Genomic DNA, 27,571 nt, shown 5'->3' on the forward strand with positions numbered 1-27,571 from the left:
ATATATATTAGATAAACTTGTTAAAAAACGTTAAAAAAGAAAAGGGTAAAAGTTAAAAAAATTTAGCAGAAGAAGAGAAAAAAAAATTGAAAAAGAAAAAAATTAAATTAACTGCAAGGCTAAAGAATCATGGGGAGAAAGCCACGAGTTCCGTGCTTTGCTTTCTCCTCCTCTGGATTTCCACTGCTCTCCTTGGTATTGAAACTGCACTCCTCGTAAGTGAACTCGGTCCTGGCTGGGTTTCTTGTTGATCTTCTGGGGGAGGGGCCTGTTGTAGTGATTCTCAAGTGTCTTTGCCCCAGGCGGAGTCGCACCGCCCTTACCAGGGGCCGGGCTGAGTAATCCGCTCGGGTTTGCTTTCGGAGCTTTTGTTCCCTGAGCGCTTTCCGTAGAGTCCGGAGGACGGGAACGAAGATGGCGGCCTCCCAGTCTCCGGCCCGGAGGAGCCGAGAGCTCGGGGTCCCACTCCTCAGTGCGCCCTCAGAGAACAGCGCCCAATTACTCCCGTCACCCTGGCCGCCGGCCGTGCTCCGAGCTGACCGAGCCTGCGACCGGTTCAAGGTAACCCCGAGCTGAGAGTCACTCCTCGGCTCCGTCTCTGTAGCCGGCTTCCCCGTTCTAAGACCTGCAAGCTCTGTGACACTCAGACACCCCCGATCCTTCTGTGACCCTGCAGGTCCTGAGGCCACACTGGCCCCACGTGGGCTTCACCCCGGTTAAGCCTCTGGAGCGATGTCCCTCAGCGGAACAGACTTTTAAAAGTCCCGATTTTGTGCTCCGTTGCTCCGCCGCTTGCCGGGAGCCGGCCCCTCCCCCCGCGGTCTATCTTCCCGTCGCTTTGGATTCACTTCTCCGCCAGTCCTACCTTTCAGAAAGTCGTTGATTTTCTGTTTCTAGAATTGCTGTTCTTCTTCTCTTCGATCTCCCATTGGATTTGTAGGTGTTTGCAATCTTTAGATAAGCTATCTAGCTGATCTCCCGCTCCCTGAAGTAGTCTCAGCCTGCTACTTCTCCGCCATCTTGACTCCTCCCCCCCAAAATAAATACTTTTAATTTGTAAATTTCTAAAGATTCTTTTCATAACAAAATAAATTCAAAATAATAAAAAAATTGGCATAATTTGTTCAAAGTATTCTTTAATAATTATCATTATTCTAGATATAGTCATGCCCTACTTTTATTTATTATAGTGTTTGGTTAGGCTTTTCTATTCTTATTTAATTATTTCAGTCTGTACTTTGTCCTGTGGCTGCTCCTGCTGCTGTTTTTGCTGTTGTCTTTCGAACCAGTTTTGGTTTGTAGAGGATGAGGAACATTGCAGTTTTCTACTTTGTATCCATTCCCCTTCAACATTTCCAAGGGAGCCGGAATTTGTCCGGTTGTCTATTCTTTTCCATGCAGTGGGACTCAGATACACTGGCCTTAGCCTCATCTACAAGGATGGACCTTGTAAGAAGAGAGTCAATTCTGTCTTCCCAGAGAGAGATTAATTCTAAAATAAGTATGTGAACATTTGGCCCAAAGTGATGCTAGTTGATATTTGAAAGGGGTTTGAGCACATTCTTTTTCATTTGTTTGTTTGTAAGAGCTCGTAAAAACTGTGTTTTTCTTCTTTAGGATTTGTCCTGCACAAATGAAAGGGTTCTGGGAATACTGCGGCATCTACCTGTCTAAAGATAAAGCCAAAACATGGATGGGAAGAACCAAGAGAGCAGGAGAAAAGGCCCCGAAGTCACTAGAAGCAGCAGCCTTGAATTCCATTTCAACTCTGCCTTTATGTGCAAATGTGATGATTAATATTATGTCTCAATATGGTTTTTGGTCAAACACCAGAAGCTGCTGAGAAGTATTTTTTAGATGTGACTAACATTTAAAACATTTTACTTTAGCCGAAAGAGATTATTTTTCATAATGTGGATGGACTTTATCTAATTAACGAAAGGCTTTAAGAGCAAAGACTGAGGTTTCTCAGAGAAGAAAGAATTCTACTTCCAGACTGCCATGCAGAAACTCTGCATGAGTTTCCAGTCTTTGAATTTAGGACTGAAATCAACTTCTACCTGAATCCTCAGGCTGCCAGATTGCTCAAGATTCAGACTTGCCACCAGCCCCTACAACTGTATGAGTCACTTCTTTAAATATCTTGCTCTTCTTCTCTCTCTTGTTTCTAATATATATATATAATTTATAACCATATCTATATTATATATAGAGAGCAGAATACATAAACTGTAGCATTATCACTGGATTTAAAAGATATTTTTATGCTAAGACCATTATTTAGAGTCTTAGGTCTTTGGTTTCAGTGAAGCTTTATTAGCCACTACGGATATTGAAAAACAATATATAGGAAAGCACGTCCAGAATAATAGGGTTAGTTACCTCTGAAAATTTTCTCTTCTATAAAAGCATGAGAATGCTGGTAAAAAGTATTAAATTTAACTTTTACAGAATTCTGTAAATTAACCAAAGCCTGGCAATAATCCAAGGAATATTTATTCAAGAAAAATAACTGAATCTCAGTAAGATTGAGTTTTGTGAAATGTTAAATTGCCCTTTCCTCCTTCTGCTGTCCCTAGCTCCAAGGGAGCCTTACAAACCAACAGTCTTGTAATAATGGTAGCCATGAAAACCAGCAGCCAATACCTGTTGGAGAGAGAAGAATAGGTTTGGAGCTTTCCCAACCGCCCAAATAATTGTTATTATTTCACGTATCTGGCAGTTACTTGAAATACATCACACCAGGCTTATTTGTATTAGAAGTGATTTGGAGTTTGTTCAATTCTTTTTCATGGCATGTTTGGAAAAAAAAATCAGTGTCGATTGGTTTAACATTGCAGCTGCATCAGGTGGTGATGTAGCTGGGGCAAACAAGAAACTCACTGAAAAACTTAAAAGGAAAAGCTGTGGCGTGAGATAAACATAAAGAGCTTTGAAAAGTTTTGACATATTCTTGGGAATCTAGAAAACATTCATGCCCAGGACTGGGCACATGCTGAAAAGAAATCTGAGACTGTCCTAATCTTGTTCCTCTGGCTGATCTGGAGGCTGTGTGCAACTGGGACGTGAAGAATAAGGCAGTGTTGTAATCTGTCTGTCAGAGCATGGAATGCATGCCATACAAGCCTTCAGCACAAATTGGGAGTCCGATTATTCTAAGAAAATCAATATCTGATCATTAGTTGATCACTGACCTAACTGAAGAGTCTCCAGTGGCTATACATGACGAAGAGTATAGACTTTGCAGAATTAATATGAGAAAGTCACTAGATAAACAAGTTACAATAACAACAACATGAAAAAAAGCAACAATAACAACGACAATAAACTCTGAGAAGAGGAGAATCTGATTTACAGATTTGTCCAACTTAGAAAAATATATAAGATATGCAAAGAAGCAGGAAAGTATGGTCAACACACACACAAAAAATAAGTCAGTGCATATGGTCCTTAAGTAACTCAAACATTGAACTCACTAGCAAGAATTGTAAGTTAGCTATTTTAAACATGTTTTAAATAACTAAAAGAACCATGGCTATAGAATGAATGGAAAGTATCTGAACGATATCTCACTAATAGAGAATACTGATACAAATGCAAATTGTAAAAATAAACCAAACAAATATTCTGGAGTTGAAGAGTACAATATATGAGATACAGTGTCTTCTGAATAGCAAAAGAGTTGGTGAACGTGAAGGAGGGTTAATTGAGATTATCTGCTCTGAAGACCAGAAGATAAAAAATGAAGAAAAAAATTTAAAAAAATAAAGCTTGGAAATATACAAAGCACCATTGAACATATCCACATACAAATTGTGGGAGTTCCAGAAGGGCGATAGAGGAAGAATACTTGAGGAAATAGTTGCCAAAAGTTCTCAAATGTGATGAACACTGTTACTCTACCCATACAAAAAAACTAAAAATATATTTCCAAGTAGAATAAATTCAAAGAGATTCAGTCCTAGACACATCATAATAAAACCATCAAAAGCCAAAAATCAAGTAAGGAATATTGAAAACAGCAAGGACAATGAGACTCTTTCTATACAAGGATCTGTAGTAGGATTAACAGATTATTTATCATAAGAACCCATGGAGGGAGGGGTGCCTGGTGTCTCAGTCGGTTAAGCATGTGACTTCCACCCAGGTCATGATTGCAGAGTCCTGGAATCAAACCCCACATTGGGCTTTCTGTTCAGCTGGGAGCCTGCTTCTCTTCTCCCTTGGCCTGCCCCTCGGTCTACCAATCTGCCTACTTGTGCTCTCTCTATCATAAAAATAAATAAAATATTTTTTTTTTTTTTTAAAGAAGAAGCCATGGAGGGAAAAAAAGTAAAAAAAAAAAAAACAAAAACAGTAGGATGGCATATTTAAAGAGCTGAAACAAAATGACCAGCAATGAAAAATTTAATATCCAGCAAATCTGTGCTTCAAAGATGAAATAGAAGATATACAATCCCAGATAAACAAAAACTGAGAGGATTTGTCTCAGATTTGGCTTATAAGAAATAATATAGGGAGTTTTTCAAGCTGAAATAAAGGAACATTAGATAGTAATTTAAACCCATATAAAGAAATAATAATACCAGGGGGTGGTGAACATGTGGAGATTTAAGGGCAGATACTTGCCTTGAGAAGGCATGGAAGCTCTGAGCTCTGGAGCGATGCATCTGGCTGTTCCTGAGTTACATCTTCTGTACAGTAAATCAGTGATCTAAAATATGGTTACATACGTCTTTGTAAGTAGGAGAACTTCTTCGTAATGAATGGAAGAACCCAGATTCTCAGTATAGTGAGCTCACTGAAAAGTACATTAAAGATGGAAAGATGGTGCCAGTTGAGATAACCATCAGCTAAGAGGGAAATGGGTCAGACAATGGCTGCCAATGCTCAGAATAAATTCTTAATTGATAAGATTCCAAGAAATCAAGACAACCTCCAAGGTTAGAAGAAGACCATGAATAGGAAGGCAGATATGTCTTTCATTCTGGTTTTTGACTGTAATGATGAAATCTGTATTGAAATACATTTTGAGAGGGGAAAGAGGTAGAAGTGATGACAACAGAGAGCTTCGAAAAAAGAATTCAGCCCTAGTTTTAGTCAACAAAGCCGATTATTGCCTTATATGAAGAAATGAGGAAAGTCAAGAAAATAGATGCCTCTAAATCTGTTGATAAAGTTTTTCATGTAATTGTGAAGATTTTTGACAAAGAAGGCTAACTGTAAACACGAAAGCATCCTCAAAATCATGCTTGAATATTGCTTTGATAGCTGTGTTACCACCCCTTTTTAAAACAATTTTAGATCTTTCATAATTACATCTCAATTAAAGGCTGGAAAGCATGTAATAAGATAAATTAAAATTTTTTTATCCCAGGTTTTTGTTTTTGTTTTTTGGTGTTTTTTTTTGGCTATAGGAGTAGACAGTGAATTCAGGCCTAACTTTCTCTTAGCTATGGTGCTCACAAAACAAAGAAGGATATCAGCTCGTTCTTGGTTTTCACTGGGAAAGCATATCCTCCTTACAGTTTGTGCCTTCTGTGAGTGAAACTTTTTAGTATGTGTGTATATCCCTTTAATAATTCCAACATGTTAGGATTAGGGATTACCCACTTCCCCATTTTCTTGCAGGTTTTAAATTTCCAAACTGTTAAGTGAATTTGTGGACAAAATTCCAAAGGACCTTTTTTATAGTTGGTTCTTGCAAAATATGTTTGGTAAACAAACTCCTAAAATGAATTTCTAGAAGTGCTTTAGTACTTATCATATAACTAACCATTTCCTATAGAAAGGTAAGAAAACTCAGGTTTTGTTTTATTATAACTTATACAAAGTTGTGAGACAGCGCATCTTCTTTGCCCTTCTTTTGCCTCTTTTTTTTTTTTTTTTTTTTTTTTTTTGCTTCTTTTGCCCTTCTTTGAGGTCATTGGGTGTTCAGAAGAACCTGGCAGGTTTGTCAGTTTTATTCTGACATACATCTGAGGGTAAGGGGCAAGATCACATCTAACAGCATGTGTTCCTGTGTTCTGTTATGTAGTGTTATTAATGATTAAACTGATTTAAAATTCTCAGCAATGGAACTTGAAATGAATGTACTAGATTTATGGCCAATGATTTGGTTAGCATTTTAGTAACATTCATTCAAAGTGTTTTTGTTTGTTTTATAGACTAAATGTAGAGTTGGTATGAAATAAAAACAGCTAATTATTAATTTTCCATTGTGTTTTAATTTTTTGAATACTTTTTTCAGTTATTTATTTCAAGAGATTTAAAAATAATTGCACTTTGGTCAGAAAAATAATGAGTATTCCTTGTAAATGCTAGGAAAAAAAAGAAATAATAACACCATAAAGGTAACTACAAAAAATAGTTTAAATGCATTTTTGTTTATGATGGTCTCTTCTGCCAATTTAAGGGACAGCTGCATAAAACAATAAATATAAAACCATGTTGATGGATTTATTATGTATAAATATGTAATTTTTATAACAATAACAGCACAAGGGGAAAAAGAGGGGATGGGGCTACATAGGAAAAGATTATTTAATAATGAAATAAAATTTGTATTAATCTAAACTATGTAAATTTAAATCAAGATGTTTACTGAAACCTCAAGGTCAACCACTAAGAAAAAACTAAAAATTACATTGTAAAACAAATGGCAAGGAGATTAAAATGGTACACTAGAAAGTATTTAACACAATAAAAAATAGTAATGGCGGAATAAAGAACAACAACAACAAAACCCAATAAGATATATACAAAGTAAATAACAGTGGCAGACATGAATACTAACTTATCAGTAATTACATTAAATATAAATCAATGAATCCTTCCAATCAAAAGGCAGATAGATTAAAAAATAAACATGACTCAATTATATGTTGCCTGCAAGATTACACATTTTATGTTCAAAGACACAAATTGGTTAAAAGTAAGAGAATAGAAAAGATATACCATGCAAACAAAAACAAAAGAGAGCTGGAATAGTTATATTAAGAAGATAAAATAGACTTTAAGATTAAAAACTGTTGCTAGGAAAAAAGGATATATTATGATGATAAAAATGTCAATCCATGGGGTGCTTAGGTGACTCAGTGGGTTAAAGCCTCTGCCTTGGGCTCAGGTCATGATCCCAGCACCCTGAGATCCAGCCCTGCATAGGGCTTTCAGCTCAGCAGGAAGCCTGCTTACCCCTCTCTCTGCCTGCCTCTCTGCCTACTTGTGATCGCTGTCTGTCCAAAAAAATAAAAACAATCTATGGGGCGCCTGGGTGGCTCAGTGGGTTAAAGTCTTAGGCTCAGGTCATGGTCCCACAGTCCTGGGATTGAGCCCTGCATCAGGCTCTCTGCTCAGCAGGAAGCCTGCTTCCCCACTGCCCTCCACCTCCCCCTGTGCCTACTTGTGATCTCTGTCAAGTAAATAAATAAAATCTTAAAAAAAAAAGTCAACCCATAAGAAAGACATAATAATTATAAATACCTATGTGTCTAACAATCAAGACCCAAAATATACAGAATGAAAACTGATAGAAATGACGGGAAAAAGAAACAATTTAATAGCAATAGTAGAGAATTAAATTTCCCACTTTCAATAATGGTTAAAACAGTTAGACACCAATCAACAAGGAAGATCTGAACAACCATATAAGTCATTTAGTCCTAACAAATATCTGTAGAACACTCCACCCCAAAATAGCAGACTATACATTTTTTTTCAATCTTATGTAGAACCTTACCAAGTATAGATTATATGTTAGGCCACAAAACAAGTCTCAATAAATTTAAAATGATTAAAATCATATAGAGTATCTTATCATGATCAAATAAAAGTAGGAACTAAAAACATTTGAAAAATGAGAAATTATAAAGATACATGGGAATGTAAAAATACAGCCCTAAATAACTAATGGGTCAAAGAATAAGTTGCATAAGGAGTTAGAAAAATATTTTGAGATAATTGTAAATGAAAACAAGATATATCAAAATTTATGTGATGAGCCAGTACCGTGTGAACAGAGAAATGTATAGCAGACCTATATTTTAAAAATTCTAGACATCAATAACCCAACATTCTACTTTCAAAAACTAAAGGAAAGGAACTAACAAAAAATAAAGCAAGCAGAAGGAAGGTAGCAATAAAGATTAGAACGGAAATAAAATAAAATAATTGGAAAATGTACTATATCAACAAATCTGGCAAAACTTTACTTAGACTGGACCAAGAAAAAAGTGAAAAGACTGAAATCATTAAAATCAGGAATGAAATATAGAACATTATTACACACCTTACAGGAAAATAAAAACAGAATGAAATAGAATACTATGAATAATTGTATTTCAATAAATCATATGACCCAGATAAAACAGACAAATTGCCAAGAGTACATAAACAACCATAAGTGAGTCAAAAGGGAGTAGAAAAATCTGAATAGACTGACAACAGATAGAAAACTATCTCCCAATAACTCCTGTGAATATCTACACAAACTCCCCCAACCCCCTCCATAATAGCAAATTGAACCCAGGACTATGCAAAAAATGATTTTAAATCATGATCCAGGTGAGATTTATACCAGGAATGAAAAATTATTTCAACAGAGGAAAGTCAACCAACGTAATAGACCATATTAATGGAATTAAGAGGAAAAAAATCTTGATCATCTTAATGTAGAAAAAACATTTGAGAACTGCCAAGACCCTTCATGATAGACCATTCTACAAACTAGGAAACGAGGGGAACTTCCTAAACCTGATAATATATATCCATAAAAACCACACAGCTAATGTCATGCATAATGGTGGAATACTGAATACTTGTCCCCTAAATTTAGGATCAAAGACAAGAATGTCTGATCTTCCTATTTATATTCAACATTATACCAAAGAAATTAGCCAGGGCAATTATGCAAAAAGAAATAAAAGACATTAAAATTTGGAAAGGAAGTAAAACTATCTCTATTTGCAGATGAGCTGATCATGTATTTATAATATCTTAGGGATAAAACTAACATTATTAGAATTCATACATTCATCAAGGTTGCAAAATACATTATTGATATACAAAAAAAAGTTGTATTTCTATGTTTTAGCAATAAACAATCCAAAAATAAAATTAAGTCATTTCATTTACAGTAATGTCCAAAAGGATAAAATATTTAGGAATAAATCTTAGTGTTATGAACTGAAAACTACAAGACATTCTTGAAAGAAATTAAAGTAAATCTGAATAAAGGGAAAGATATCCACATTTATTGATCAAAAAACTTCAAACTGTTAAGGATGGCGATACTTCCCAAACTGATCTACAGATTCAGTATACCCCTATCAAAATCCAATTGCCACTTTTGCCGAAAATGATAAGCTGATCCTAAAATTCATATAGAGTTGCAAGAGGTCAAGAGTAGTAACAACAAAGTTGAAAAAGAAGAACAAAGTTGAGTCATTAATACTTATGACTTAAAAATTTACTATGAAGCCAGATAATTAAAGCAGTATGATACTAGTATAAGGATAGACATATAAATCAATGAAATAAAATTGAGATTTCAAAAGGAAACTATTACATTTATAATCAATTAAGTTTTGAAGAGTTTCTAGAAAAAAAAATGGGGAAAATCTTTTCCAAAACCGGTGTTGGGACCACTGTATATCTATGAGAAAGAATGAAGATGGATCCCTACTTGAAATGACATACAAAAATGAACTCAAATGGATCATTGACTTAAATGTAAGAATTAAAATAAAATCTTTGGAAGAAAATACAGGAGTAAATCTTTTAGACTTGGATTAGGCAATTTTGTCTTAGATATGATACCAAAATTACAAGTGACAAAACAAAATATGGAGAAACTGAACTTCACCAAAATTAACAATTTTGTGCTTCAAAAGATACAGTTGGTGACATGCACGTCAACCCCTGGAAAGGAGGGGATATTTGTTAGCCATATACATGAGATAAAAGACTTGTATTCAGAATCTATAAATAACACAGCAGTGTTTACAGCACAGCAATGAAAAGACAAACAACCCAACTAAAATAAATGGACCAAATACCTGAAAAGACATTTACCCAAAAAAGATCTTTTAAAAAATCCAGTGGTAAATGTGGATGTCAATGAACCCTTTTGTATGCCTAAAACTACCTTAATATTTTCATTCTTCAATACTTATTTTATTTAGTATAGATTTCTGGACTGTTACTTGACCCTATTATTTGAAAAATGTTATTCCAGAAACTTCCAACATCTGTATATACTGATGTGAATACAGTGTGGCTCAGTCAGTTAAGCATCTAACTCCTGATTTCAGCTCAGGTCCTGGTCTCAGCAGGGGGTGGGTGGGCAGGAGGGGGTGGTCCTGAGATGGAGCTGGGAGTCAGGCTCAGTGCTCAGCAGGAAGTCTGTTTGAGATTCTCTCTCCCTCCCCCTCTGTCCCTCTCCTACTCCTCTTGTGTGATGTCCATTGTGAAGTTTGTTCCTATTTAAGTGACCTATAATACCGCCTCAGGATTTTTAATAAATTTCATTTTGCTTGTTATTGTTCATTGTCACTAGATGAGTCCAGGTATGAATTTGATTGTATTTACCTTTTTCAGGACATAGAATGCTTTATTCTACCTTAGAATATATGTCTTCCCTCAATTAAAAAAAAAATCCTGGTTTTTATTTTCAATGTTGTCTCCTCAAATGTCCTAATTTTGTTTAAAACAAAACAAAAAACTAGAGTTCTATCTCCTTAACCTGCACGGTTTATTCAGTTTGAATGACTATTTCCCCCCATGTGGTTGTGAAAATTCCAATCACTGAGCTCTTTCTGTTTTTCATATACCTCTGAGGGTTTGGCTTCAATTCCTACTTTTTTCCACTCTTGATTTATGATATATTTTAGTTTTTATCTGACAACTGAAAATTTGCTTCATTTCTTTAATATTCACATATTTGTATTACTGTGTGTATAAATTATTGCATTTTATACTAAATATCAGTGCAACTGGTGTGTAAGCACTGTGGAGAGGAGAAATTTCTGCATGATCTCTATCCACCATATTGATTTTTCATTGTTTTCCCCTTAGTACTTCTATGCACCTTTCAAGACTCAGTTATCTTTTGATTTCACCATAATAGCCATCTCTGGGGAAACAGACTATTTCTGAGCTCCTCCTATGTGTTCCCATGAGTCATTATGTGTACATCTAATAGTATATTATATCTACACCACAATCTATTACTTTAGCTTGTCTGCACTGCCAAGTTACATTTTGCCAAGCATTAAAAATAAATTTCAAGTATTCTTAAATGTTCTCTTTACTGAACACAAAGAACCCCATCTGATTTATATATATTTTAAGTTCCTAAAATAACTAATAGTAAATAGGTAACAAGTAATATTACAGAGATTCTGTTGTAGAGAAAAATTAAGATGTTATTATAATGCCATATCTCCACAATAATCTTTGTTTTCCTGTAGGCAATCAATCTCTCAGGGGTGTAGGTAAAAGATCGTTCATGAAGGATGGCCTCAGCTTCCAGACCAATTTAACTTCAAAGCTTCTGATATTGGTTATTTCTCAGGGGTTGTGATTTTTTTCTCTATCACAACCACAGTTGGTCTAAAGGTAATAATTTCCTGGGCAGGAATCCAATTTTGTAACTATCTCTGTCAGCATGCCGATTTTGTATTGTGCCTTATAAGACTCAGTAGGATCCATCAACATAAGCTCAGATAGTTCTACCACAATACTTAAATGTGTTCTTAAACTAAGGCATTAGAGACAAAGTTAACAACTGGAAATACCTACAGTAAATTTCTGAGATAAGCATTTTGAAATTCACTGGCAAAGATAATTATTTATATATATCATGCAGGTTTGGTTTTTATTTTACCTGCTGAATGTCTTCACAAAGGACCATTACTCTCTTTTCTACTCTACTGATATTCTTATTAATTTCATTTCACTCTCTAGGTTGGATTCTTCCCTTGGTTTCATGGTCATTAATAAGGATGAATAAAGTAGAGTAGGTATATTTAAAAAGAATTTCCAAGTTTAAGGAGGTGGTATATTTAAATACCCATATATAATCAAGGGGAGTGAAAAGAAGATAAAGTGGTAGAAAAGAGTAAGGTGAAAGACTTCAGTAAGGTATTAATACTGAAGAAATCTGGCTTGGGTCCCAAAAAGACCACCAGTGATGAAAGCCAACATAATCTCAAATACTTATGGAATCACAAAATGTGAACTCAATAATAGGTAGCATCAGTAATATTTAGAAATATTTATTTCCAAATATTTAAATGTTTTAGTTTCTGTTGAACACATATTTACCTTGCTATAGCAGGAGGTTTTATGCTATGTCTAAGCAGAGACACATGGATAATCTTAAGGAAACATTTCATGGATAAGATGGAGTGAAATTCTATTTTCTTACAGACTGGAGATAGACCTATACATCTTATTTTTATCCTTTTCTTATTTCTGGGACAAATATCAATATAAAACATTGCACATTAATGAGGTTAAGCAGGTATCATTTACATCACAATTTAAAAAAATTAAAATGATGTGAAAATTGAATGTTATGTTAGAAATTTACAAGCAAAGGTTTGATTTAAGCTTCTTATAAATTTTTGAAATAAACATAACATACTAATGTGACTGTTTATATGTCCATTTTTCATTTTCTTGTGAAAAGAGTATAGGTGATATACATGGGTGTACGTGCATATTTGCCAGATGCTATAATTCAAGATTTTGCTCTGCAGTGAGGCTCAAGGAAACTAGACTCTCTTTGACTGAGGTGAACAACATACACATCAAATCTTCAGTCTTGGACGTTTTTTATAATTTCATAAGCCATATTTGGATGTTGTGGCTGATCATGAAATGAAATTTAAAAATTAAATTATTTTTTAAATAAAGTTAGTATAGTATAGTAACCATTAACCATATAGTAACCATTAACAGCTTATTAAACCATAATTTTAGGGTAAGCAATTACAATTTTATTTCCAAATGCAAGTATTTGAAGATAAAGTACATTTGATCCATATTATAAGGCAAACATTGAAAGGAAACAAATCAACAAATCAGTTTTCATGATCAAAGTGATCTAATGTATAGCTGATACAATTCATGAGTTCCTCTCAAATGAGAAAGATATCAAGTATATCGACTATCAGTCTAGAGATATAAGTTGTTAATAATAAAGGAAATTTCCATTTTCTATATAGCATCTAATGATAAAAATAACATATATTTCTCATATCTTCACATTTCTTAAACTTAAATCAAATAACTTGACTAAAAGGACGTATACCCAGACCAAATAAAACATATATTCAACTTTTCTTCCATCTCAGGGAAGACTGGAGGTCTCTGAAACATTTCTTTACCACAGAACATGGGATTAGGAGTCTAAGAAGACCCAGTTGGCTGAAGTTCATGAGACAAAGGACTAAAGAGAAGAGAGCTAGATGGAAGGCTCTCTGGAGATCTGTGGAGGGTCATTTTTGGACATTATTTAGGTAATACTGATCAATGTGTGAGGAAACCACTTTCAAGGCTGGGGAGAGACCAGCTGAAAAGATCATCTGTAAGACTGTCTGAAGTTCACATAAGGCCCCAAATAGTGTAAGCATCACTGGCGAAAACTTTGTGTAAGCAGTGGGACACACTCTAGAGCCATTAATATTTATCATTTGTAGGTATTGATAGAGATCAAAGAATCACAACTACTTGATGAAAACAAGTAATATGAAAACTAGAAAAAAGATTAAACACATGCAATGTGCTAAATGAAGAAACAGAAGAATAAATTAAAATCAAGAATTTATATCTAGAGAGGCAAAGCAAAAAAGAAATGAAGAAGTTATCACATATATAAAACAAGAACAGGCTGTTACAAGAAATAATCTTTCAAAATATGTATGTAATTGCTAAAAAAAACTCAGTGAAATAGTTGAATAGCATAAGATGCATTCTTGAAGACTGGTAACACAGTTACCAGTATAATGTGAGGAAACAGTTTCAAGAATAATTGAAGAGTTTTATTGATTTATGTGCATCAAATACCCCTGTTAAAAAAACAATGAGAAAATTCTGGTATAATGATAAGACATACAGCTGTTACTTTTCACCTAAAGCTAATGTGAAATAAAATACAATTACTGTTGAAATTAGAAAACATTTAAAATTGCAAACCAAGTGTGCAAAACTGCTAAAAGCAGTGGGGATTGAAGAGGAAGTTCTGTAAAAGCAATCAGAAGAAAACATTGTGGCAGCCAGTAAAGAATGCTTCTTGGAGGCAAGGTACACAGAGAGGTAGCATCTAAATTTCTCATTTATAATAAGAGAGTGAGGTCCAATATCTGGCGGTAGAAGTTCCCTTGAACCCAGTTTGGTTCCAAAGAGCATAGGAAATAGAGCTAAATGACTCACAGCCAAGTCTTATTTGCGAAAGTGTGTTAGTAGCTGTGCCCAAGTGGAAGAATTGGAGATTCACAATGTGGCTGTAGCTGCCTCTCTGCATTTAGCAGATCTGAATACATTCCTATACTAACTAGCTCTTTTGCACTGACTAGGTGTGGGCTATGTGAAAACTTAACTTCTATTTTGGTATTATGAACTCTTAGAATGCCACCTTCCCAGCATGGTCACATCCTCAACAGACAAGATGAAGGACCAGAAGCAGAAAAGTGGCATTAGGCTATGTAAACACGAGAGAGGATCTACTATAAATAATCTGTTCTGTGGTAAGTATGTAGTACTAGACTGAGTATCCAGAAACACAGTAGGACTTTAGTAGAAGTTAGAACACAGAAGTCTTGGTGGTAACCCAGATATTGTGGACAGTGTAATTGCATCCCAACAACCTTCAATAACCTTTGAGGAGCGCAATGTGATTTAGATGGTTTGACCCCTTCCCTAGCCTCTTCTTTCCATCCTCACATCACAGTCATTGGTGTAGGGATAAGTGTCCAACCCACGTTTAAGACCATCAGCATGTAGTCTGGACATCCTGAATGTTTCAGGGTTGGCATATGCCTTTCGTTTGGAGTTGAGCTGGGGGTTTTTGTGCAGGTGTTGAACATAGGATCCCAGGAATTGTTCACATTCATTTATAGCCATGTAAGGCAATCTTGAAATAAAACTGCTAATTTAGAAGGCAGAACAGAAAGAAAAGAAGTTGTTCCTCAGTTATGTCACTGATCTGATGTACAAAATCTAATCTGACTGGCATTACAGGAGTCAGAACTTACTCCATTTAGCTTTACATTGGTTTCCTGTGACTTAAGATCAGAGGTATCTTGCCAGAGCAGTTTCCCAGATGTACAGTCAGCCTAGAGGTTGATGGTTTCTGAGTCTAGTTGGCAATAGAAATACTAAACGATAACCTAAAATGATGACTCAGTCACTGATATTGGCATCTATAAGGGTGATGTGACTTTAAATTACATCCATTCCAGTCTTCATGCTGGAGGTAAACAAAGAAAGGAAATTGCTGATGTACCAATGGCTACACAATTCAAGATTGTCTTAGAACTAGGTGGTGAGCAGCTGCGAAGTGAGAGAGGGAAAAAAACAAGATTTAAAAAAAAATAGCAACTACAGTCTTTGGTTGAGGTTATGTCTCTATTCCAAAATGAGAAAGCTGAGTACTAGAGATTTTATTTAACTTTCTCAGGATTATTTACTGGAAAAGTAGATCAAGGATTTAAATTCATGTCTACCAATCCCAAAAGATAACACTTCGCCTTCTGCATAATTAGTTCTCTAAAACCAGGAATATTCAAGCACCCGTGGGCAAACATATTTCAAGGCTGCATAGAACCAAACCTCTCATCAATTATCTACCCCTTCTTTTTCCAACTGTGAGAATCTATGTTTCTACAGAAGATTTCAGCATGTTCTCTGAAATAGCCTGTTGTCAAATACTTACTGATTCCAGTTTTCTTTACTGAAATACAAGGAAGAAAGCAGAGGTAGGACGGTGTGATTGCTAAGGTAGATGGGTCAGTTTGGAGTGCTCTGGTACCTTGTTGTCATTGACACATACACTGCTCTCATGTTTTGTTGGTGTTGTTCTTTTTCTTCTTTGCCTTTTCTTGGATCCTCTCTACCTTCCTCTATACATGCTATTAACACCAGATATTGTCAAATCTGATTTTCTTGTTTGGTAGTTGAGTTTTTTGTTTATTAGAACTGCTGCCAGCACAGCAAAATTTAGTGTAATCTTTCACATCTGAATCGCCCATATGCAATTTGGACAGCATGTGGATTATGCTTAGTGTAGACTGTGACATGAATTCAGTTTCTTTGAAGTTAATTGTCAGCTCTTACAGCTATAGTGACTGCAGAATAGTCAGCAAAATGCCGCAATCACCATCATTAAGAAATTTTGAATGACTGCCTGTAGATGCAGCATAAAGCTTATTGATGTGGGGGAAAAAAGATCATTTCAGAATACTGAACATTTATCATGGTACTATTGCCAAGTTCCTAATTATATCTTAAGGCATGGCTTTGTGAAAGAAACTGCATAGAACTGAATCTACTGTCAAATTCCACTGATGTTGGTAACAAGAACTGACAGAGCAGCGTTAAAGGCAACGTGCACACCCCCATTCATTGTTGTTACTAATAATGCAATAAACTTGATTATTAAGTAACTCACAGATAAAATGACTAAAGAGAGAGCAGAGAAATTTTGAACTGCAGTAACCAACTAGGAAGAAAACTGTCAGTATGGGGATAAGAGCTCTGTCCTTTACATAATGGCAACACTGTCTACAGACATAACAGTGAGTAGAGAGAGGCTGAGCTGAAGGCAAGGTTCTTGTCAGAGCTACAGCACCTGTTCAGAAAACACAGCAGTAATTGTGAGGCCCAGTAAAAGCAAAAGAATTAGGTGACAATACCGTAAGTTTTACAAATAAAAACCTTGTTTTATAAAAATTTCAAATCATAGAGAACAAAATGCACTTTCTTGACTTATAAATGCCATAAATTTTATTTGCATGCTGGTAGCCAAATACACGATGGGCTTGTGTCCTATGGTTTTGGTTATTTCCTGACACTTCCCACAAGTAATATATACTAAACCCAGTGGTTTCTATTTGTCCAGGATTTCCTTCGTCTCATCTATATGTGTACTTTTTGATCTTTTGACCCCATTACTGAGGTTGATATGGTAATGAGCTGAGAATTGTTTGTGTCTATATGTAAATTCCAATTTTTTAAACTAGCAGTGCTCTATTTTCAGTGCTTATTCAGAGCTCAATAGTGTCAGTTCATTCATTTAAATATCTCAAACTATTTGTGAGTTAAATGTTGCTATCCACCTAATTGCCAGGTGAGAATAATGACAATCAGGTTAATAATTTATGAAAACATAGAAGAGTAATGAGTGGGAGATCTGTAGACTGAAGCCTACATCTACTCTTATGACCTGCCTCAACTCTGCACGCAGCCTTCCAGCAAGAGAGCCTTCACATTCTTCCTTCTAGACACTAAAAAAAAAAAAAAAGAAAAGAAAAGAAAAAGGAAAAAAGTATCAGTGCACAGAATTTTGAGGAAGGAGATATAAGAATCAAATAATTTACATTTTTATCATTTCATTTTACTTTGTGAATTAACTGATAAAATTGCAGGGCAATCGATAAAAATAAATACTAATATCTTTAATCTTTACAAGCATAATAGGAAAATTCTATAATCCTCTAATAAATACTTATCTTCTTATTATATATCTTTCTCCTTTTGACAAAAATTGATATTGCCCTGTTTTAGGAGGTGGTGGTCTATGATAAAATACTGCAATTTAAGGAAAGGAAAATCCAGGCTGAGGCAGAAAAGCTTACTTTTGAAATTATATCTCACAAGGCAAGTATGAATCAAATTGCAGTAAAACCCAGAGTAAAATATGTGAAGAACAAATGTCAAACTGTAGGAATAAAATTAGCTATACAGTGGATAACTTGAGAAATTCTCAGAATGGGAACTGAAACATGTAGAGAATTAAAGAAAAAAATAACTAAAAACAGATTCAGTTTCCAGTTTAAGGGTCCAATGTGGGGTCCAGACTCCAAAACTTCTGCTTTCTCATAAATTAACTGCTATCATTCCATTATTTTAGTTTGCTGCTGGTTCTTTCCTGTCATCAAGTAAACCCATAGACTTTATTTAAATTTAAAATGTAACCTAAACGATCTCTATGGATCACATCACCAATGCTGGTCAATGACCAATATTTCCCCCCACCAAATGATGACTCTTCGATTCATGACATCTTTGGCATTGCCAAACACCTTTGCTAAAGACATCCATTACCTTGATGTCCTTAATTAAAAACAACACTTTTAAGGTTGTATTATGCTTGGCTTCCCTACGGCACTTGACATTCTGAGGCATTCAGTTGTTTTAATTTTTTTTTTTTTAATTTGTTGAAGTATGGTTGATAGTGATTTAACAATTACATACATCAGGCTGAGTATAGCTAACATCTGTCACCACACAAAGTTATTACAATGTTACTGACTCTATTCCTTATGCCGTCCTCTTTATCCCTTTATTTTACAACTGGAAGGGTGTACCGTACCTCTCAATCCACTTCACCTATTCTACCCATCCCTCAGCCTCTTCTGCCTGGCAACCACTAGTGTGTTCTCTGTACTTATGAGTCAGTTTCTCTTTTTGTTGCTCTTGTACTTTTTGTTCATTCCTTTTGTTTTTCAGATTCCACATATAAGCAAAACCATATGGCGTTTGTCTTTCTGTCTGATTTATTATGCTTAGCATAATATGCTCTAGGTCTGTCCACGTTGTCACAACTGGCAAGATTTTATTCTTTTCATAGCTGAGTAATATTTCATTGTGTATACATACCATACTCTATCAATGAACGCTTAGGTTGCTTCCCAAAGTTAGTAGTTTGAAATGTGTAGTGTCTCTCACAATTCTATAGTTTACTAGTTATAGATTTTTTATATTCTTTCCACAGTAAGATACATACAACTGCTTCCAACATTCACACATTCTCATTTCACAGCATCCTCAGGTGCAGGTGACAGGTGGTGACAGATTGGGGGTCGGGGGGTGGAACATCCAAGATGGCTGACTCATAGTATGCAGTAGGTGCTGGTCCCCACTGGGTGTTAAGCTAAGGGTCCTATCAGGGCACCTTGGTATCCATTCACTTGAACAAACCATGTAGCTTAGACCTCTCATTTCATGACTGGGTTCCAAAGGGAGCATTCCAAGAAGTGAAGAAGGAATTTGCAGATTTCCTGAAGTCTCTGACTTGGAAGCACATTTCATCAGCTTCACTGTCAAATGAAAGACCACTAATATTTCAAGATGTATTTTAATTATCCATTATCTGGGAAGCCTTTTTAATTCATCTATTAGATAATGGCTTTCTTTTCATTTTAATTAAATTATAACATTCTTCATGACCAGCGTAGTACTTGTATAATATTCATTTCTATCTTCACTGGAATGCAAACAAGCTGAGAAAAAGACTGCTTTATCCATTTTTTTTTTTACCAAGTGCCTATCATTGTGTCTTTTTATTAGTCCTTAATAAGTAATTATTGAATATTTGATGTTTTAAATTGTTGAAATTAAACATGACCTCAACATGAGTTTACAAAATTTAGTGAGAAATAAATTAACTTGATAAAAATAAACATTTTCTAAAAAAAACATTTATATACTTTTAAATAGTTTTAGATTTACAGGAAAATTATGAAGATGGCACAGAGAATTCCACTATAACTGACATAGGTTTACTTAGTATTAACATCTTATATTAATAGGGTATATTTGTTACAGTTAAGAACCAATATCATTGCATTATTAATTAAAGTCTATACTTTATTCAGATTATCCTACTTTTGACCTAATGTCCTTTTCGTGCTACAGGATCCCATCCAAGATAGCACATTATATATGTAAGCTTCTCTTGGTTATGACAGTTTCTCAGACTATCCTTGTTTTCGACTATCTGGATAGTTTAGAAGAACTGGTCAGGTATTTGTAGAATGCCCTTCTAATTGTGATTCACCTAATGTTTGCTTCATGATCAGCCTTGGGTTTGTGTGTTTTGGGGTGGAGGATCCCAGAGATATGGTGCCATCGTTATCACATTTTATCAAGCATACATACTGATGACATGACTCATCACTATTGATGTTAATCTTGCTCACCTGACTGAGGTAGAATTTTTCAGGTTTCTCCACTGGAATCTTTCCCCACTATTGTCCATGGGTCACTACATGTATTATGTTCTCCTTCTTTGTGGTAGAATATCTACATCAATTATTTTCAATTTTTCTGCATAGAGGTCTGTCCATTGTCTCCAATTTAGGTATTTATTTAATTATTTGTATTTATCAGCATGGACTCATAGATAAATTGTAATACTATTTTAATTACTTTTTTGCACAAATTGTTCCAGTCTGAGAATTATTAGGAGCTTGGTTCTTGTCACGCTTTGACATACCTCCATTATTGTGGATTTTGGTTTTAAATAACTTCCTGACTTTCAGGTACTACAAGATGCTTCAGTTTCATCTTGTATATTTCCTCCCTTAATCTTGGAGTCAGTCATTTCTCCAAGGAGTGCTGATTCCGTTTATGAAACAATGGCATAGAAATCAAATCTGGGTGCAAGATGTTGCTACTGGATGTCTTGGACCCTCTAGCTGATAGAGAAAAGATACATATACAAACCCGTCTGTTCCAGCATGTCTATAAATATTTCTATATTTAAGTATTTGTATCTATATTAAGCTGAACATGAGTTCATACAGATGTCTCCAACTCTAGTCCATTACCATAAAATCACTGTACAATCCTCCACTGGCTTATTTGTGATATCCAACTTTAACAGTGAGAAACCTGGCTCCCAGCATTGCCACCCATTTAGTTAATTGTTCAATTCCAGTATATGTGTGTGGTGGTCTCAGTTGCTAACCTGTACCCTGTAAGAAACAATTTTATCAACTAGAGTACAGTATGCTTTATAATTTCCATTTACAAAATTATGTACAATTTCTTTTGCCTTTAGTCTTCTATCCCTTAATGTCCAAAGATAGGTCAGTACCTGCTCTCCCCTCCCTGTTCAGTGTGGATGTTTTATATATATGTAATACATGTAGATCACTTTGTCATTTTCTGCATTCCATCTTGGGATCCCTGAACTCCTGACTTCTTCAAAATTAGCATACAATAGGTTAATTATTATCATGTAAAGTTCCATGAGTTTTTGACAAATACCCAATATGCTATGTTCACCATTACAGTATCATACAGAGTGGTTTCACTGCCCTAAGAATTCCCTGCCCTTCTCCTATTCTACCCTCTCACCACAGCAATAGTTGGTCAGGCAGTTAACTGCAATGGAACAGTTCAGTCTCTCAAACTGTCTTCTCTAACCTGGTAATACACATTAAAGTTTCATCTATTTCTTTGGTAGGTTGATAGCTCATCTCTTTTTATCTCTGAATAATAATTCACTGTACATTGTTTCATAGTTGTTTATCTCTTTATAGGTTGAAGGACGTCTTGGTTGCTTCTAGTCTTTAGACATCATGAATAAAGCTGCTATTAACATTTACATGCAGGTTTCTACACAGACATACATTTCAAATCTGCAGATTAAACACCTAGGAACACAGTTGCTGGATCATATGGTAAGACTAAGTTTTTTCATTGTAAGAAACTGCAGTATTGGCAAGATGACTTTAATATTTATTTTAACTACAGGTATTTTTATTACAAATTATAATAAAATGTATTATATTATAAATAAAATAGAAATATACTCTATAATGTGTTTTATGACTATAATATAAAACTTAAATAAATCAGATAAATACAAAGAAGAAAATAAAGGTCACCCATAATCCATCATGTATAGTCACTCAGAGTTTCATTCAATATTCTTTTTATGCACATTCTTAACTTTTTCTAAAAGTAACACACATGGTATTTTTGGCTCTTTAAACTTTGTGTTGACTCACACAAATCTAATGCTTCCCGCTAATAACAACCGAGGAACAAAAGTCCCCAATATTAGGGCTAGGGGAACAAAAACCCCTAATATTAGGGCTAGGAGTGACCCTTCAATTTAATCTATAGTACATAGTAAATTTGTAGAAAATGATTACGTTTTTCTGTCTTTAGCTCTTTATGATATGCATGGTAGGGTAACATTTTATAATTTCCATTTATCAAGTTATAATGAAATTATGTCAAATCATGAATTGCTTCAAATTAAAAAATCAAATGATCTTCTTTAATGTCATCTTAATGGAATTAATAATTTTTCCATTTTTCAAGGACTTTTTATATAAAAAATCGATTTTTGTAATCTAAATATTGGACTATATAACATTTAGATAAGACTGTGTGTACATTGAAGATATTTTGGATAAATTATAAGGAGTACGATGGCTGAGAAAAACAAGCTACATCAATAGTATATGAAAAAATCTAAAAAGAGTGCTACTTGTTTTTACAAATGAATACTCCTTGATGGTTTCATTTTATTTATTTATTTATTTTTAAAGATTTTATTTATTTATTTGACAGACAGTGATCACAAGCAGACAGAGAGGCAGGTGGTGGGGGCTGGGAGAAGCAGGCTCCCTGCTGAGCAGAGAGCCTGATGTGGTGCTCCATCCCAGGACCCTGGGATCATGACCTGAGCTGAAGGCAGAGGCTTTAACCCACTGAGCCACTCAGGCGCCCCTTGATGATTTCATTTTAATAGTTAACAGTCTATAATATATTTTCTATTGTTTTTTCCTTTGTAGTTCATTTATGCTAATGTGCATATGTTGCTTTTCATAATTTCTTATAATTTGTTTCTAAATTAACAAACAAGATTCACTGCCACTTTTTTTTAAAATATTTTTTTTCAAAGAAAAGCAACAAAAAACCCAATAATTTAGAAGGCAGAGGTAGTTATGAAAATTAAAGAAATTAGAAGTAATTTGAAGTGAACATCACTAAAGTTATTATAAGAGCCAAAGAATAAGCAAACATTGATAATCACACACTATCATAGATTAATTTTTAGGGAACTGGACAATGATATTAAATAATATTGTGTGGGTTTATTTAATCAGAGGAAAGTTAGATCATAATGAGGAAAAACAATAACTTCAAAATACTTTACCTTCTCTATCTTAAAGTGGTTCATTGGTGTTATTACAAAAAATAAATGATTCAATAAAATATTGCACACAGATAAAATCCCATAGTAGATATAAATGGTCAAATAGTTTTTGTCTGAAAGATATACCTTAAATATACATCAATGAAGTGCATTGAAGAATCCAAGTTTAGACAGTTCTTACATATTCTGTATTCCAAATGTCCTGAATATTTCCAGTACTAATATGCTGTGAATACCTTATAAATTAAAAATATGACTGCTTTTAAAAATCAGGCTGGGGTGCCTGGTGACCAAGTCTTTATTTCTGCTTAGGTCATGATCTCATGGTGCTGGGATCAAGCCCCATGACAGGTTCTGTGCTCAGCAGGGAGTCTGCTTGAGATTCTCTCTCTCCCTCTCCCTCCCTCTCACTCTGCCCCTCCCCCTGCTCATGAGCATCTCCTCTCTCTCTCTCACTCTCTCTCTCTCTCTAAAAATAAATAAATAAATAAATCTTTAAAAAATATTATTATGGCTTAAAAAGAATGCTGGCCAAGAGAGCTGTTGGCTGTTCACTTTGGAAATGGCATATTTGATAGATCCATTATCGTTATTAACAACAGTTGGATGTGAAAAATTTGACAACAGGGATGCATGCTATTAAATGAAGGAAAAGGTTAAAATTGTAACACATCTGCATCGTCTTTGAATATGCAAAGTATATATTCTTTCTCATTTTTTTAAAAGATTTTATTTATTTATTTGACAGAGAGAGATCACAAGTAGGCAGAGAGGCAGGAAGAGACAGAAGGGGAAGCAGGGTCCCTGCTGAGCAGAAAGCCTGATGCAGGGCTCCATCCCAGGACCCTGAGATCATGACCTGAGCTGAAGGCAGAGGCTTAACCCACTGAGCCACCCAGGGGCCCTTACATTCTCTTTTAACACCCAGAGAAGTATCATGATTCATTTTCACTTTCAAGTAGTATTTTAAAATTATGGTCTTCAAGAGAAAATATCAGAAACACCTATGTTACTGGCAAAGCATATAACATATGAACCCAATTACAAACCTGTAGTACAATATAAACAATATACGAGCCCAGTTATTTACCAAATTGCAGTTTGTGAGGGTAAGCTATGGATATTAGTGCTTTCAGTGAGCTCATTTTTTATGAGTTCTGCAGTTTGCTAAAGTATGTTTTCTTAGTTATAAGTTAGAAAATAAAGTTGTCAAGTATGACATATTGACACTCGTGGGCCAATCATTTGATCATATGCAAGGAAAGGGATTAGTGAGAGGTGAGTCTGACATCTGAGCTGTTTTCCCCATACAGGTGACGTTTGAGCTGATTCCCCATGTTTAATGGTATTTGAGATGATAAAGTAAGTAGAACTTTTGGCAGACTTGTGGGGTCCAGGACCCGCCAAGGTTGAAAAGTCCCAATAGACCTCCTAGGATTTCACTTGGGCACACCATGGACTATTCAAAGGGCTAAACAGAACAGCCCACAGAGATATTATAGCAGTTTCTCTTGTTATGTTGATTCACCTTCAGACTACTTGTCCACTGTTAGCACAAAGAATTTCTGAAGTAGAATAGCAAACAGAAATTACATAAACAGAATTATATGTCTGAACATTAAAAAATCAAATGCCTAGGAACTAGTCCAGCTAAAGTTATGCAAGACCTTATATGGGAAATAATACAATATTATCAAGAGAAAAAAATAAATTCTTAAAAAATGGAAGTATATAACATGTTCATTAATCATAAGTATTTATATTTTAAATAATCCAGTTTAAATAATCCTCTATGATCTAAAAATTTGGTGTAATCATAATAAAAATGCTTAGCAAGCCGTTTTGTGGAAATTTACAAGCTGCTTCTGAAGACATTTGGAAATACAAAGGGCCAAGAATAGTGAAGACAATGATCAAGACTTCCATTACCACAAAATCAACATGTACAATAAAGTTATAATAACTAAAATGGTGTGATATCAGTACCAAAATAAATCATGAAACACAATAAACAATCCAGAAACCAACCCCCCAAATTGGGTGGAATGAGTTTTATGACAATGGCGACAAGTCAAGTGAATTTACAAGATCAAGATCAGAAGCATTTGTAATTTGCTCCCCAGCAGAAGCTTGTGAAATCCCAAAGCACCTGTTCCCTCCTAACCCCTTGCTGTACACTGGGATCCACTTTCATGTGTATGCACTCAGAGCGCTGGAGAAAATATTTCCCCTTTGGAACATCCATGAGGAAATGAATGATTCTGTTCCTGCCTTACATGATACATAAAAACTATACAGGGCTGAATGTGGATCTAAATGTGAAATGTGAAATGAAGCTTAAAGGCTATAGCAAGTTGATCTTACTGATGCTGCGGTGGGGAAAGATTTCCTCAGAGTATACAAAAGGCACTCACAGTAAGGAAAAACCTGAAAAACTGGATGACATTCATCAAGAGAGATGATCTTCTCTTCATAAGAATTCATCGTTAAGAAATTAAAAATTATGCCACCTACTGGGATAGATTGTTACTGGTACATATAACCAACAAAGAAGTCATACCCAGAATATATCAAGAAAAATAAATCAATAAGGGAAAAAAAGACAAAGGAATATGGGCAAATAACTTAAATAGTCACTTCACAAAAGTGGCAAGAAGTCATTATCTTTCATCAAGAAAATATAAATTAAATTTTCCGTATTTGTACACAGCAAAATGACTAAAATTATAAATACCAATAATACCAAATGTTGGTGAGAATATAAAACAAATGGAATGCTCACAGATTGCTGGTTGGAATGTAAACTGTACTAGCACATCGGAAAACTGTTTTCTATTGTCTAGATGAACATATGTTTTGATCTAAAGAGTATACTTCTTAATACATTAATACAGCATTACATACCATAGTTCCAAACTGGGAGAAAATGATATTTTCTAATGGATAAAAATGTTTAATTCATTCCTTAAGTAGACTACTACCCAACAAAGAGAATGAACAAGCTATAGATACCTGTAAAACATGATGAATCTGAAAAATTTTCAACAAAAACAGAAAGACAAAATTATCAATATTTGTTGAAACTTATAATCAATTATTTGCATCATAATCAATTATTTTTGAATGTGTAATACAAAATAGTTTAGAGTTGTTCTTTTTCCCTTACTGTAACTTGACTTTTTCATGGTCAAAATCAATGATGAGTGATTTCACCGAAGATACTCTGGGATCAACATTTTTGTATATTATATGACTGAAGATACTAACATGGCATTGGCTAGCATTTTTATGTGTTTAATAATTTTTCTGGCTGCTCACTTCTAAGCTATGGCCTATTATGTTTGAAGTCAAAAAGTTAAGGTAAATTTAATTAAATTAGAAACAAATTATAGGAACTTATGAAAAGTGACATATGCATATTGACATAAATGCATGGCAAAGCAAAGATCTACCACAGAAAATTAACTATCAGAATGATCCAAGAGGAATATTATTTGTAAAAACAAATTAACATTGTCTTCCCTTTTAAAAAATTCATATGCTGTAATTTTTCTCAATTGTTCCATTTCACATAGTTTATCTAAAAGACAAAGAATAATCTTTAGTGAAGAGGCAGCTTTAACTAAACAATATTCATTTTAACAATATGTAAAATAGTAAAATAATTTTTATAATACAAAAGATCTTAAAGAATGGAATAGTTATATAAGAACATCTGTTATTTTTAATTAATCAATTTGGAAGAATATATGTTATTAATTTTAGGTAAATTTTTATAATTTTTAAAACAGAAAATTTCCATATAATACACAGGAAAAAAAACTTAATTGCTTTTCAGAAAAACATGAAGACATCAACATTTCATTATTTTCTTTTTTTTTTTAAATATTTTATTTATTTATTTGACAGACAGAGATCACAAGTAGGCAGGGGGGGTTGGTAGCAGGCGCCCCACTGAGCAGAAAGCCCGATGTGGGGCTCAATCTCAGGACCCTAGGATCGTGACCTGAGCTCAAGGCAGAGGGTTTAACCCACTGAGCCACCCAGGCGCCCCAAAACTTCGTTATTTTCTAATACAGAGTGAACACTAGAGATGAAACTAAAGAGTCACTCTGGCTACAAAATATTAGTTATGGTAGTTTTTGCTTTTATCATTGTTATTTTGTGAAACATATTAAAATTGTATTTCTTAACTTTAAATATGAGAAGAACAAAATTTGGAGTGCAGAAATGTCATGAGTATTCCCAAAAAATAATTCAGTGTCAATAAAAATAGGGAGTTCAAACAATTAATCAATCACAATTTAGTTGTGATTATCGGAGTCATGAAACTATGAATTTTTGTCTCTTTTTCCTTTGTTCATAGTTTCCAATTTTTCTACAATAAGT

General features: G+C 34.5%; 1 pseudogene; it reads left to right on the plus strand.

Moving 5' to 3' along the window:
- Positions 1 to 5,220, plus strand: part of LOC116877882 — a 29,878-nt pseudogene extending 24,658 nt beyond the window's left edge.
- The last annotated feature ends 22,351 nt before the right edge of the window (positions 5,221 to 27,571 follow it).

This window comes from Lontra canadensis, unplaced genomic scaffold, assembly GCF_010015895.1.
Source record: "Lontra canadensis isolate GAN:19392208 unplaced genomic scaffold, GSC_riverotter_1.0 scaffold54, whole genome shotgun sequence".
NCBI classification, from domain to species: domain Eukaryota; kingdom Metazoa; phylum Chordata; class Mammalia; order Carnivora; family Mustelidae; genus Lontra; species Lontra canadensis.